Source organism: Triticum dicoccoides, chromosome 2B (genome assembly GCF_002162155.2).
Source record: "Triticum dicoccoides isolate Atlit2015 ecotype Zavitan chromosome 2B, WEW_v2.0, whole genome shotgun sequence".
Classification (NCBI taxonomy): domain Eukaryota; kingdom Viridiplantae; phylum Streptophyta; class Magnoliopsida; order Poales; family Poaceae; genus Triticum; species Triticum dicoccoides.
The window spans coordinates 684905996-684918449 of NC_041383.1; the positions used below are offsets into that span (position 1 = coordinate 684905996).

Consider the following 12454-nt stretch of genomic DNA (forward strand, 5'->3'; position numbering starts at 1 on the left):
CAATTGTAATATGATGGAAGCATAGTTTACTGCATGTGTTATGGAATAGAAACAATCAAGTACAGTACTAGTATTTTTGAGATTTATCACCTAGAATCGAAGCATCATTTAAATGATTTATAATCTATGAATTTAGGGCATCTGTTTTCTAAAGGCAAATGTATTTGGTCATCACAAGTAATCTTCCATCCATCTCAAAAAAAGAAGGAATGCTTCCATCACATGGGTGCATGGAAATCCGGTAACCTGGCGTAATTTAAGGAAGCATGCAACAAGGAAGGAATAAACTGACGGAAAGAGTAACATGAGCGTAGGTTGCGGGAGCAGTTACAAAGCACTTGATCAGCGATAACAAGATCAAACGTACGTCCTGCTTCTAACTAATCCAGTGTTACCTGAAAGACAATTCGCTTCTAATCAAGCTAGCTACTTATAACGAGTGCGTTACAGCCATCGCGATGTACACCTCCTTAGTGAACTCGGCGTCCTCGGCGACGAGCGGCGACTTCAGGCCCCTCTCGCTGAACCCGGTCTCGCAGGTGTCGGGGGCGTCGAACGCGCCGGTGAGGTTCGTCTCCGCGCCAAATTTGCCTTCCGGTGTACCCGCCTCGACGCCTTTAGCCGCAGCATCGAGCTCGGAAAAAGGCGTGGTTGATCTCTCCCTTTGTAAGTTCAATACAAATAAGAGGAATGAAAATGAAAAAAGCTGCAACGCAGTACGCAACACAAAACCACCTGAGCCATCGTCTTCCTCTCACCATTGTAGCCGTGAGCTTGAGCTTGTAGGTCTCCTGGTTCCAACAAGTGGCATCAGAGCCACGTCGTTCCTCGGCGACCATGGCTGGTTCGACATCCCCGGGGGGCACTCCGGTGACCGTTGACGCCGCGGCGGCGGCCCGTGCAGCAGCTGGCAAGAGCGGCGACGACGGCGTGCGCTCGCCGACTCAAGACCGCGGTCGCAGCCATGGTCGGAGCCGAACCCGCAGGCACGGCAAGGAGATCGTCGTGCACGAGCGCACGATCTAGGAGCGCCTCGTCCCGGGCGGCAACACGGTGTGGCCGATGCTCACGCCGACGAACTACTTTGAGTGGTCCATGCTGATGCAAATCAACATGGAAGCCAACTTGATGTGGGAAGCGGTTGAAGGAAACCCGACGAGCGTCCCCAACGACAAGGCGGCGCTGGCGGCTATCCTGCGATCCGTACCGCCGGAGATGGTGGGTGCGATCCTGGTGAAGAGGACGGCAAAGGAGGCATGGGACACGATCAAAACCATGCGCATGGGCGTCGCGCGCGTCCGCGAGGCCACGGCGCAACGACTGCGCTCTGAGTTTGAGGCGATCGCGTTCCGCGACGGCGAGACCCTCGACGCGTTCGGCATGCGGATCACCTCGCTTGTCAACAACCTACGCTCACTCGGTGACACCATGGATGAGGTGAGAGTGGTTCAGAAATTCCTCCGCGTTGTCCCGTCTCGTTACATGCAGATTGCTCTCGCCATCGAGACGATGCTCGACCTCAACACGCTCTCCGTTGAGGAGCTCGTCGGTTGCTTGCGCTCCACGGAGGAGCGCTGCCTCACCAACGATCAAGGTGGAGGTGGCGGGGCACAGTTGTTGATGACGGAGGCGCAGTGGCACGCACGCAAGAACCAGCGCGCCCAAGGCTAGAGCAACGGCCAGGGCGGCGGACAAGGCGGGTCCGGCGGACAAGGCGGGTCCGGCGGACAGGGTGGCGGCTCGAATCGTCGCCGCGGCAAGCAACAAAACCGTCGTGGCGGCGGCCAACACGGCTGTGGAAACGGCGGGCGCGACGGCGCGCCAAACGGAGAGCGAGACATGTCCTAGGTCAAGTGTTACAATTGTAACAAGCCTGGGCACTTCTCCAAGCACTGCACCGAGCCACGACGCGAGCGCAAGGAGCAAGCAAACCTGGTGCGCGGAGAAGGGGAGGACACGAAGACGTCTCTCCTGCTAGCCACGGTGAGCGTGCTCTCAACGACCACAGAGCGCCCGGTCGAGCGCGTTCTCCTCAATGAGGAGCGCTCCCAGGCGTGTGCTGCCCCCGTCGACGGACGCTGCGACATGTCCTGGTACCTGGACACCGGGGCGAGCAACCACATGTCCGGGTGCTGGGAGATCTTCTCCGAGCTTGATGTCAGCGTGCGCGGCTCCGTGCGGCTCGGCGACGGCAACGACGTGCAGATCGAGGGGAGGGGCTCCATCCTGTTTGAGTGCCGAAACGGTGAGCACCTGACTCTGTCAGAGGTGTACTTTATACCTCGTCTACGCAGCAACATTATCAGCTTGGGTCAGATGGACGAACTTCGGTGCGAGACCAACATCTGCCATGGACTACTGCGGCTTTGCGATCAAGAAGGCCGCCTCATCGCGCGGGTTCAGAGGAACGGCGGATGGCTGTACGTGCTCCGCCTGACGGCAGGGCGCCCGGTCTGCCTGCTGTCACGCAGCGCGGACGAGGCGTGGTTGTGGCACGGTCGCTACGACCACCTGAACTTCCATGCGCTGCGAGATCTGGGACGCCTGGGCATGGCGGATGGCGTCCCCGTCATCGACCGCGTCGACCAAGTGTGCGACGGGTGCGCCCTGGGCAAGCAGCATCGGCTGCCGTTTCCCCAGGCCACGACATACCACGCGGAGCGCGCTCTGGAGCTCGTTCACAGCGACCTTTGTGGCCCGATCAAGCCGGCGACAGCTGGAGGTAACCGGTATTTTCTCCTGATCATTGATGATTGCTCACGATACATGTGGCTTGAGTTGTTGCAAACCAAAGATGAGGCCTTCGATCGCTTCAAGAAAATCAAGGCACGAGCCGAAGCCGAGTCGAACTGCAACCTCCTGGCTTTCCGCTCGGATCGGGGCGGCGAGTTCAACTCGATCGCCTTCCACAAGTACTGTGACGACGGCGGCATCAAGCACTGCACCACCGCGCCGTACACGCCCCAACAGAACGGCGTGGTCGAACGGTGCAACTAGACAGTGGTCGAGATGGCCCGCTGTTTGCTGAAGGCCATGGAGGTGCCGGCGACGTTCTGGGGAGAGGCGGTGAAGACTGCGGTCTACCTCCTGAACCGGGTGCCCACGCGCAGCCTCGACGGACTGACGCCGTACGAGGCTTGGCACAAACGGAAGCCGGCAGTGCACCATCTTCGCGTCTTTGGTTGTGTGGCGCATGTGAAGCGGCTCGGCCCCGGCATCGACAAGCTGGCCGACCGCTCCACGCCGGCAATCTTCGTCGGGTACGAGGAGGGCGCCAAGGCCTACAGGGCCTACGATCCGTCGAGCAAGCGGGTGATCATAACCTGCGACGTCACTTTTGAGGAGCAGAGAAAGTGGAACTGGGCGACCACGGCCAACGGAGACGCCGCGCCCACGGTCGAACACCTTGTGGTCACCTACAGTGACGAAGAGCACAACGAGCTGTCAACGCCGGCGCGCACTGGCTCTCCGGCTGTCTCTCCACCGGCCTCTGCTACACCAATCAGCGCCAGCTCTTCCTCCTCCGGGGTGGCAGGGTCGCCTCCCATGGCGTCAACAAGCAGCAGGGCCATGTCCGTGGAGGATGGTTGGGCCACGCCGCCGGACGACGACAGCGAGCGCCACGACCTCGACCACACTCCGACCCGCTACCGCAAGATGAAGCATGTACTCGCGGAGCTGGACGCGGCGGCGAAGGAAGAGCATGTCGGGCTGTGCCTCGTGGCTGCGGAGGAGCCGGACAGCGTCGATGAGGCACTTGACGAGGCGAGCTGAAAGCGTGCCATGGACGCCGAGCTCGCGGCGATCCGCGACAATGGCACGTGGGAACTCGCCACGCTCCCGCCCGACCACAGAGCTATAGGGCTCAAGTGGGTATACAAGATCAAGAGGGACGCCGCCGGCAACACGGTGAAGCACAAGGCAAGGCTGGTGGCAAAGGGGTACGCGCAGCGGCAAGGCGTGGACTACAACGAGGTGTTCGCTCCGGTGGCGCGCATGGAGACTGTGCGGCTTCTGTTAGCACTTGCGGCACACCGAGGCTGGCAAGTCCATCACATGGACGTTAAGTCCGCATTCCTGAATGGAGATCTTCTTGAAGAAGTGTACGTGCACCAGCCGCCGGGTTTCGTCATCGGCGGCGATGCGGGAAAGGTGTTGCGCCTCCGGAAGGCATTGTACGGCCTGAAGCAAGCGCCACGGGCTTGGAATGCCAAGCTCGACGCGTCGCTCGTGTCGCTAGGCTTCGAGCGCAGCCCTCTTGAGCACGCGGTGTACAGGAGGGGTGAGGGCGCGTCGACTCTGCTTGTGAGCGTCTACGTCGATGACTTGATCATCACCGGCGCCGGCGACGAAGAAATTGCTGCGTTCAAGGAACAGATGAAGAATCTGTTTGACATGAGCGATCTTGGACTTCTGTGCTACTACCTTGGCATAGAAGTTCAACAGAAGGCCGACGCGATCACCCTCTGCCAGGGCGCGTACGCGGCCAAGATCTTGGATGCAGCGGGATGAGGGGGTGCAACCCTGCAGACACGCCGATGCAGAATCGGCTGAAACTTGGCAAGACCGGCGCCGGCAAGCCCATGGATGCCACACGATACAGAAGCATCGTCGAGAGCCTGCGGTACCTCTGCAACACGAGACCAGACATCTCGTTTTCTGTTGGCATGGTGAGCAGGTACTTGGAGGCGCCGGCGGAGGCGCACTGGGCTGCTGTCAAGCAAATACTGCGCTATGTTAGTGGCACACTGAATCATGGTTGCTGTTACAAGCAAGGTGGTGCAGCAGCCCGGAAGTGATCGGCTACAGCGACAGCGATCACGCCGGCGATCTTGACGGTCGGCGGAGCACAACGGGAGTGATCTTCTTCCTCAACTCCAGCCCGATCACATGGACTTCTCACAAGCAGAAGGTCGTCGCCGTCTCGTCTTGCGAGGCTGAGTACATGGCGGCAGCAACCGCAGCCTGCCAAGGCGTGTGGCTGTGCAGGCTCCTCGGCGAGCTCACCGGCGACACTCCGACGAGGGCGAAGCTGCGCGTCGACAACAAGTCGGCGATTGCTCTGAGCAAGAATCCGGTGCACCACGACAGAAGTAAGCACATTGACATTCGATATCATTTCATTCGTGAGTGCATCGAAGACGGCAAGGTGGACGTCGACCACGTCGGCACTGACGGACAGCTTGCTGATTTCCTCACCAAGGCGCTCGGCCGAATCAAGTTTGTTGAAATGAGGCAGAAGGTTGGCGTCGGAGTGGTGAGCACCGGGCGTCGGAATTAGGGGGTGAAATGTTGAACCTGTATTTCCTAGCCCGGTTCAGTAGCTAGCTTAGTTTCCTTCAGTTAGCAAAATAAGCAGCCGTGTCAACGTGTGCATGTACACTACATGTGGCCAGGTAGTTTCAGTTAGTAGGTAGCTAGCTTGGCGCGGCCGTTGGAGTTGCATGGGATGGCATGCAGCGTAGCCCGCGGCACGCGCGCATCACCCGCAAGGCGAGCGTCGTGGGATGGCACGACCGGTAAGCTCGCAGGCGTGGTTGATCTCTCCCTTTGTAAGTTCAGTACAAATAAGAGGAATGAAAATGAGAAAAGCTGCAACGCAGTACGCAGCACAAAACCACCTGAGCCATCGTCTTCCTCTCGCCATTGTAGCTGTAAGCTTGAGCTTGTAGGTCTCCTGGTTCCAACAGAGGCCCATCTGGATGACCTTGTCCTTCTCCGAGGCCCTGAGGGCGTGGATGCGCTTGACCATGCTCTTGGCTGCCGCTCTGTTGAGCTTCGACGCGATGACGGCCAAGCCACGCTTGTCGGCGGTGCCGCTGCCCTTGCTCGCCTCGAAAAACTCGATGCAGTAGTTGTAGCCGATGCTTTTTTCCTTGTCGGCGGCGATGGATTTGCACGCGTCTTTAGTAGAACGGAGGCGCTGGACGAGGAGACGAGGAAGAGGAGGACCAGGCAGCAGGAGACAGCTCGTGAAGGCCCCATGCTTTTCGATGTCGATGTTGGTAGTAAACGAGATTGTCCAAAACTCACACTGTTGCAAATACAGGGACAAATTTTACGTGTCAAGTGTCAACAGATCAGAAACATTTTCATAGGTAGTTTAGCTACTCAACACAGAGTGTTGGAGATTTTTAGTGGGGATGAACATGGCATGGCCTGAAAATAGACATAAAACTGAGCAACGAGCATATATGGCTTGATTTTATATATGATGCATGGATTTTAAGATATGAATTTTCCAAAACGCTATGTTTTACAGAAATCTCGGAAAACATAACATTATCACAGCTAGTCTGAGCAGAACAATCAGTGGCTGGGCAATTTTATTAATTTGTGCAAGTGGCATATTATGAAAGTAGATGCAACGACACTGACCAGAAAACACATAGGGCTTGCATGCATCCATAAGATCTACTGATGAATTTACATTGATTTACAAAAAGCTACAGAGCAATCTTCACAGACTTTGCATAAAATAACAGAAATAAATGGGGTGATCCGGGATTCAATCACAGGACCCCATGGATGAGTGCGCCGTGTTCTGTCCACTGCACTGCTGCTTTGGGTATCTTACAGGAGGGGCTCGGCTAAGGGTAAACATACTGCACACACGGATCTGAGCTCAAACAAACAGAGCATGCTCTGGCATGGCGATGATGACTCCTAGGCGACGCGAAAGGAGAGCGCGCGAGAAACGGCAGGGAGGGAGCGGGCGTTACCTAGCTCACCTAGGATAAGAAGAAGTGACCCGAGGCGCGCCACAGACGACGAGGGGAAGCGCTGAGCTTGGCGGGGCTCCGGTTCCGTGAAGAAGATGCAGCAGGGGAAGAAGACGGGGTCGGGGAGGTCGTTCCAGTCCAGGGGCTGTGGCCTTGCATTCGTCGTAGTAGCAGATGTCTGGATCCTAGGTGGTCCTTTCTACGGCGGCCGAGGGGTCGGGGGCGTGCAGGAAGCTAGCTCGTGCTCGCTCGGGTCATGGTGGCCAGGGCGACGGCGTGCGCGTGTCTCCTCTTACCTGGGCTGGCGGCGGCGGAGAGAGAGAGAGGGGGGAATGGAGAGACTAGGGTTAGGGCGAGGTTTAAAGGGCGCTGGGAGGAGCTCCGGCCGTCAAATCGACGCTGCTGTGGACGTGGCTGTCATGGATGCTCTGCCGTACAGGAGGAAGGAGATGAACAGGAGAGATCGGCGCTGGTGGGCTGGCTGGGCTGAATTGGAAAGGTAAGCAGGTAAGTTGCTGGGCCTCCTCTCTCTCCCTTCTTTCTTTTCTCTTTTCTGTCTGTTTATTTAAAACAGGAACTTGAGGGAAACTAAACGAGAGATAGATGGGACAAAATACCAGGATCCCTATTTTCACTTGAACCATACAAATATGGAGGATTTGATAAAAAAATTAGGAGCAATTCTTTAAGAGGAAATTTTCAAAATAATTTGAATTAAATCCATTCTGTTTCCAGATTGAATTCCATCTAGATAAATTTCAAAAAAGGTAAAACTCCTGGAAGGATGTTCTACACTTATGTAGTGATTTACTTTCATTTTTGTGGGAATGTTAGAAGAAGTACAAGTGTCACTTGACTTTAATGGAATAAAGAAAGAAAATGATGTTTGATATCAGGTTTTGAAACTTCAAAGAAGGTTGTTGAAATATGGACCTAGCTAAAAGGAAGGTTGAAGAGGATAAGTAGGAGTCGGCACACATGATCACAAAAATAAAATATGTCAATGGTGATGCTTATGCATGATGCAAAATTATCATAGGGCAACCAACACAACTACACAAGGTTGATCAAAGATGCAGATGAAAACAATATGAACTCAAACATCACATGGCAATATCTCAATAATATATGGCAAACCTGGAATGCATTACATCTGGGTTGTTACAGGGTGGGGGATAGCTAGCAAACACGCACCACCCATAGCGCTCTTGGGCCAACCCACTGAGGGGCGCCAGTTTTCTACTTATTTATTTTGGTTCATTTTCTTCTCTGCTTTTTACACGACTCATTTTTAAAGGTTCATTAACTTTATAAGTGTTTAAGATTTTTTAAATGTTTACAAAACATTGTTAATATTTCACAACATGTTCATGAATTTTAAAAATCATGAATTCACTAAAATGGTCATGAATTTCAAAACATATTCCTGAATTGTTAAATAAATATTCATGGAATTTTTAATAGAATATTCATTACTTTAAGAAATATGAATTTAAAAAGATATAAAAGAGGAAGAAACACCAAATCGGAAGAAAAGGAGGAATACAGAAAACCGCAAAAAGAGGTTGAACTAAAGAAAAAATTGGCGCCCCGCCATGGGAAAATGTACTTCCAAATTTGAACGAACATTTCTTTTTCTGTTTTGACTTTTCCTGGTGGTCCTGGGGTGGCCCAACTAATGACGTGGAAAGAAAAAATATGTCGTGATCTCACCATGGATATGGTTCCGTTGGTAAACGAGTGATCCAAGTACGGTAAATCACTCGTTGCCCAAGTAGTAGAGTACTAGTACGTCAGTGGTGATCTCTCGCTCAAAAACGAGTCTGCTGGCAGAGGTGAAACTAGCAGACCCGGTGACGGTCAGTACCGCGCTTGTTTGGAATCGTTGCACCAAACCAACGTAGATCGAAAAGCAGAGCAGCTCTGCTTCCCGTTGCGTAAAGGAGCGCTCGTGTCGTGGGTTTGACCGGCACTTGGAAAACAGCACCAGAGTTCTGCTGCCGTCACTCGTCACGGACAGAGTGGTTGACCAAATCACATCAGCTTGGCTGGCCGTGGCGGGACTGAGAATGCCGATGACATCGCCGACCTGGGAGGGACGCGATCTAACCGTCGCTTCAGATTCCGGCCGCCGTTCCCGCGCGCTCGGTTTACTTTGCAGCTGGGTTTACCACCCACTTTCATGTGTTGGAGGCCGAATGTGTGCACGAGAAACGGGTGAAAACGATTAGCTACGGGCGACCTGGTACAACGGTCACTGCTTTCTCCACTCCAGCGCTCGGCAGCACGCTCGTGTTGCTGCCGGGCAGTGCCGTGCGTGGCAACGGGCACAACCTACCCGGTGACTGTGCCCTGCCATTTTATTATGAAGAGAAATTGATTATTTGATAAAGAAAGAAATAACAGAAAACCAACACATCTACGACAGACGCGCATGCTAGCTTCGAGACCGCATCAGCCGACGTGGCTGGCGACTCCGCCACCTAAATGGCCAGAGACAAGACCCTACAAACAAAAAGACAAATTTCGGAGCCGCTGCTCTAGCATCCAGGCCGGCTGGCTCGAGGCCGTGCTAGACGAGTAGATAATTTTCCCGCCCACACAACCAGATCAGACTATCAAGCTTTCGTCCTGCTTTATATATAAAACACCAACCGAGCACAGTACATGCCCAAATGATATAAGGTGATGGAGTAGCCCTTACACGCCGATCCCAGCATCACCAGTCCACGCAAGACGCACGTGATTACGCTATCGAAAGACAGTACAGGAAGTACAGGGTACAACGCCACGCAACGCCCTAAACACCTAAGCTCCACGACAACCCCCTCGGGAGGAAAAACGACGTGAAGCGCCGCCGCCACCGAGTCCATCATGGACAAGGGTTTTCACCCGGAACCCTGACACGAAAAGGAGCACCAAGACGACGTCTTTAGAAAGAGAGCAGCGGCCGCGGGCATTGTCGTCACCGGCGACAAAACACGGAGCTTTCACTTGGCAGCACCAATGTGACACCATGAGGCCTTCAGGGCGCACGCGATGAGGTCTGATCCCCAGGTCTGGATCGGGGACTCCCCACTACCAATGACAGAGAGCACACCCGGGCTACCCGCCGCTACACCTCTTGCCGCCCACACGACCAAGAGGACAGCCATCACCATCGCCATGATGCCCGCCGGAGAGCCAACCATGCGGACCGTCATCCGGAGCCGCCACCCCGGCATCCATGTCGCAGACACCGCCCCCATCCACACTGTGGAGCATCGACCACGGTAGGAAGAGTGAAAGGTGACAACTTTCACTCCTAGCCCGACATTAGCCACGGAGTCTGGGTCAGTGCCTCCAGCGTCGGAGGTGCCCACGCCTGTGCCCCCACCTAGCCCGATGGACCGCGGGAGACACGACCCTGTGGCTACCAACGGCCGTCGCCGAGCTAACTCCCACGACGCCATGCCCGTGGCTTTTGGCTCCAATCTGCCGGACGGAAGAGCGTAGTCCCGACCATCACCCTCGACCACCATACGCTCAAGGAGATCCCACTGCTCGCGGGCACCACCTGGACCGCGCCCAGCATCGCCTACCTGGAGCTGAAGCTCCGACCCGCCCCGGGCCCCAAGCTGGTTCAGCTAAGCACGAGCCCCAAGTCGTAGCCATCCCCGCGACACGCGGGCAACCCATGCGCCGCCGGTTCTGACCTAGGAGAAGGCATTGCACAACCACCACCCGCCGCCAAGCACCAGCCACCGCTGCCCTAGCCACTGCGACCGCCTCGGCGACCAGTGCACCTTCGAGCTCCCACCATGGTGCTAGCATACTCGGAGCAAAACAGCCCCAGGTAGGGGAAGCAACCGCCACCGCGAGCATCCCTGGGCTACCCACCGTGCCGGTCGCCAGATCTGGCCAACCCAGATCGGCCGCCAAGGGCACCTGGCCATGAGCAGCCCCGCAGCACAAAGCCAAGGCCAGGCCCACGTGATGTCTACTACACAACCTTCTTCTTGTAGACGTTGTTGGGCCTGCAAGTGCACTGGTTTGTAGGACAGTAGCAAATTCCCCTCAAGTGGATGAGCTAAGGTTTATCAATCCGTAGGAGGCGTAGGATGAAGATGGTCTCTCTCAAACAACCCTGCAACCAAATAACAAAGAGTCTCTTGTGTCCCCAACACACCCAATACAATGGTAAATTGTATAGGTGCAGTAGTTCGGCGAAGAGATGAATATACAAGTGCAAAATAGATAGTAGATAAAGGTATTTGTAATCTGAAATAATAAAAACAGCAAGGTAACAAGTGGTAAAAGTGAGAGTAAACGGTATTGCAATGATAGGAAACAAGGCCTAGGGTTCATACTTTCGCTAGTGCAAGTTCTCTCAACAATAATAACATAGATAGATAATATAACAAGCCCTCAACATGCAACAAAGAGTCACTCCAAAGCCACTAATAGCGGAGAACAAACGTAGAGATTATGGTAGGGTACGAAACCACCTCAAAGTTATTCTTTCGGATCGATCTATAAAAGAGTTCGTACTAGAATAACACCTTAAGACACAAATCAACCAAAACCCTAATGTCACCTAGATACTCCATTGTCACCTCAAGTATCCGTGGGCATGATTATACGATATGCGTCACACAATCTCAGATTCATCCAACCAACATAAAAGTACTTCAAAGAGTGCCCCAAAGCTACTACGGAGAGTCAAGAACGTGTGCCAACCCCTATGCATAGGTTCCCAATGTCACGAAACCCGCAAATTGATCACCAAAACATACATCAAGTGGATCGCAAGACATACATCAAGTGTTCTCATAAAAGACTCAATCCGATAAGATAACTTCAAAGGGGAAACCCAATTCATCACAAGAGAGTAGAGGGGGAGAAACATCATAAGATCCAACTACAATAGCAAAGCTTGGGATACATCAAGATCGTGCCATAGAGGGAACATGAGAGAGAACACGAGAGAGAGAGATCAAAGACATAGCTACTGGTACATACCCTCAGCCCCGACGGTGAACTACTCCCTCCTCGTCATGGATAGCGCCAGGATGATGAAGATGGCCTCCGGTGATGGGATCCCCCTCCGGCAGGGTGCCAGAACAGGCTCCCGAGAGGTTTTTGGTGGCTACAGAGGCTTGCGACGGCGGAGCTCCCGATCTATCTTCTGTTCTGGAAGTTTTACGATACATAGGTATATATGGGTGCAGGGGGTACGTCGGTGGAGCTACGGGGGCCCCACGAGGCAGGGGGCGCGCCTAGAGGGGGCACCCTCGTGGACAGCCCGTATCTCCCCTGACGTGCACTCCAAGTTCCCTGGATGGCTTTCCTTCCAAAAATAACTTCTCCAGTTGATTTCGTTCCGTTTTGACTCCGTCTGATATTCCTTTTCCTCGAAACACTGAAATAGGCATAAAACAGCAAATCTAGGCTGGGCCTCCGGTTAATAGGTTAGTCCCAAAAATAATATAAAAGTGGATAATAAAGCCGAATATTGCCTAAAACAGTAGATAAAGTAGCATGGAGCAATAAAAAATTATAGATACGTTGGAGACGTATCAAGCATCCCCAAGCTTAATTCCTGCTCGTCCTCAAGTAGGTAAATGATAAAAAGAATTTTTGATGCGGAGTGATACTTTGGCATAATTTCAATGTAAATCTTCTTAATTGTGGTATGAATATTCAGATCCGAAAGATTCAAGACAAAAGTTCATATTGACATAAAAGTAATA

At 53.7% G+C, this 12454-nt stretch overlaps 1 pseudogene; it reads right to left on the bottom strand.

Annotated features, from left to right (window-relative positions):
- Positions 1-430: 430 nt before the first annotated feature.
- On the bottom strand, positions 431-7043 carry LOC119365600 (annotated as a pseudogene).
- Between the last annotated feature and the right edge of the window lie 5411 nt (positions 7044-12454).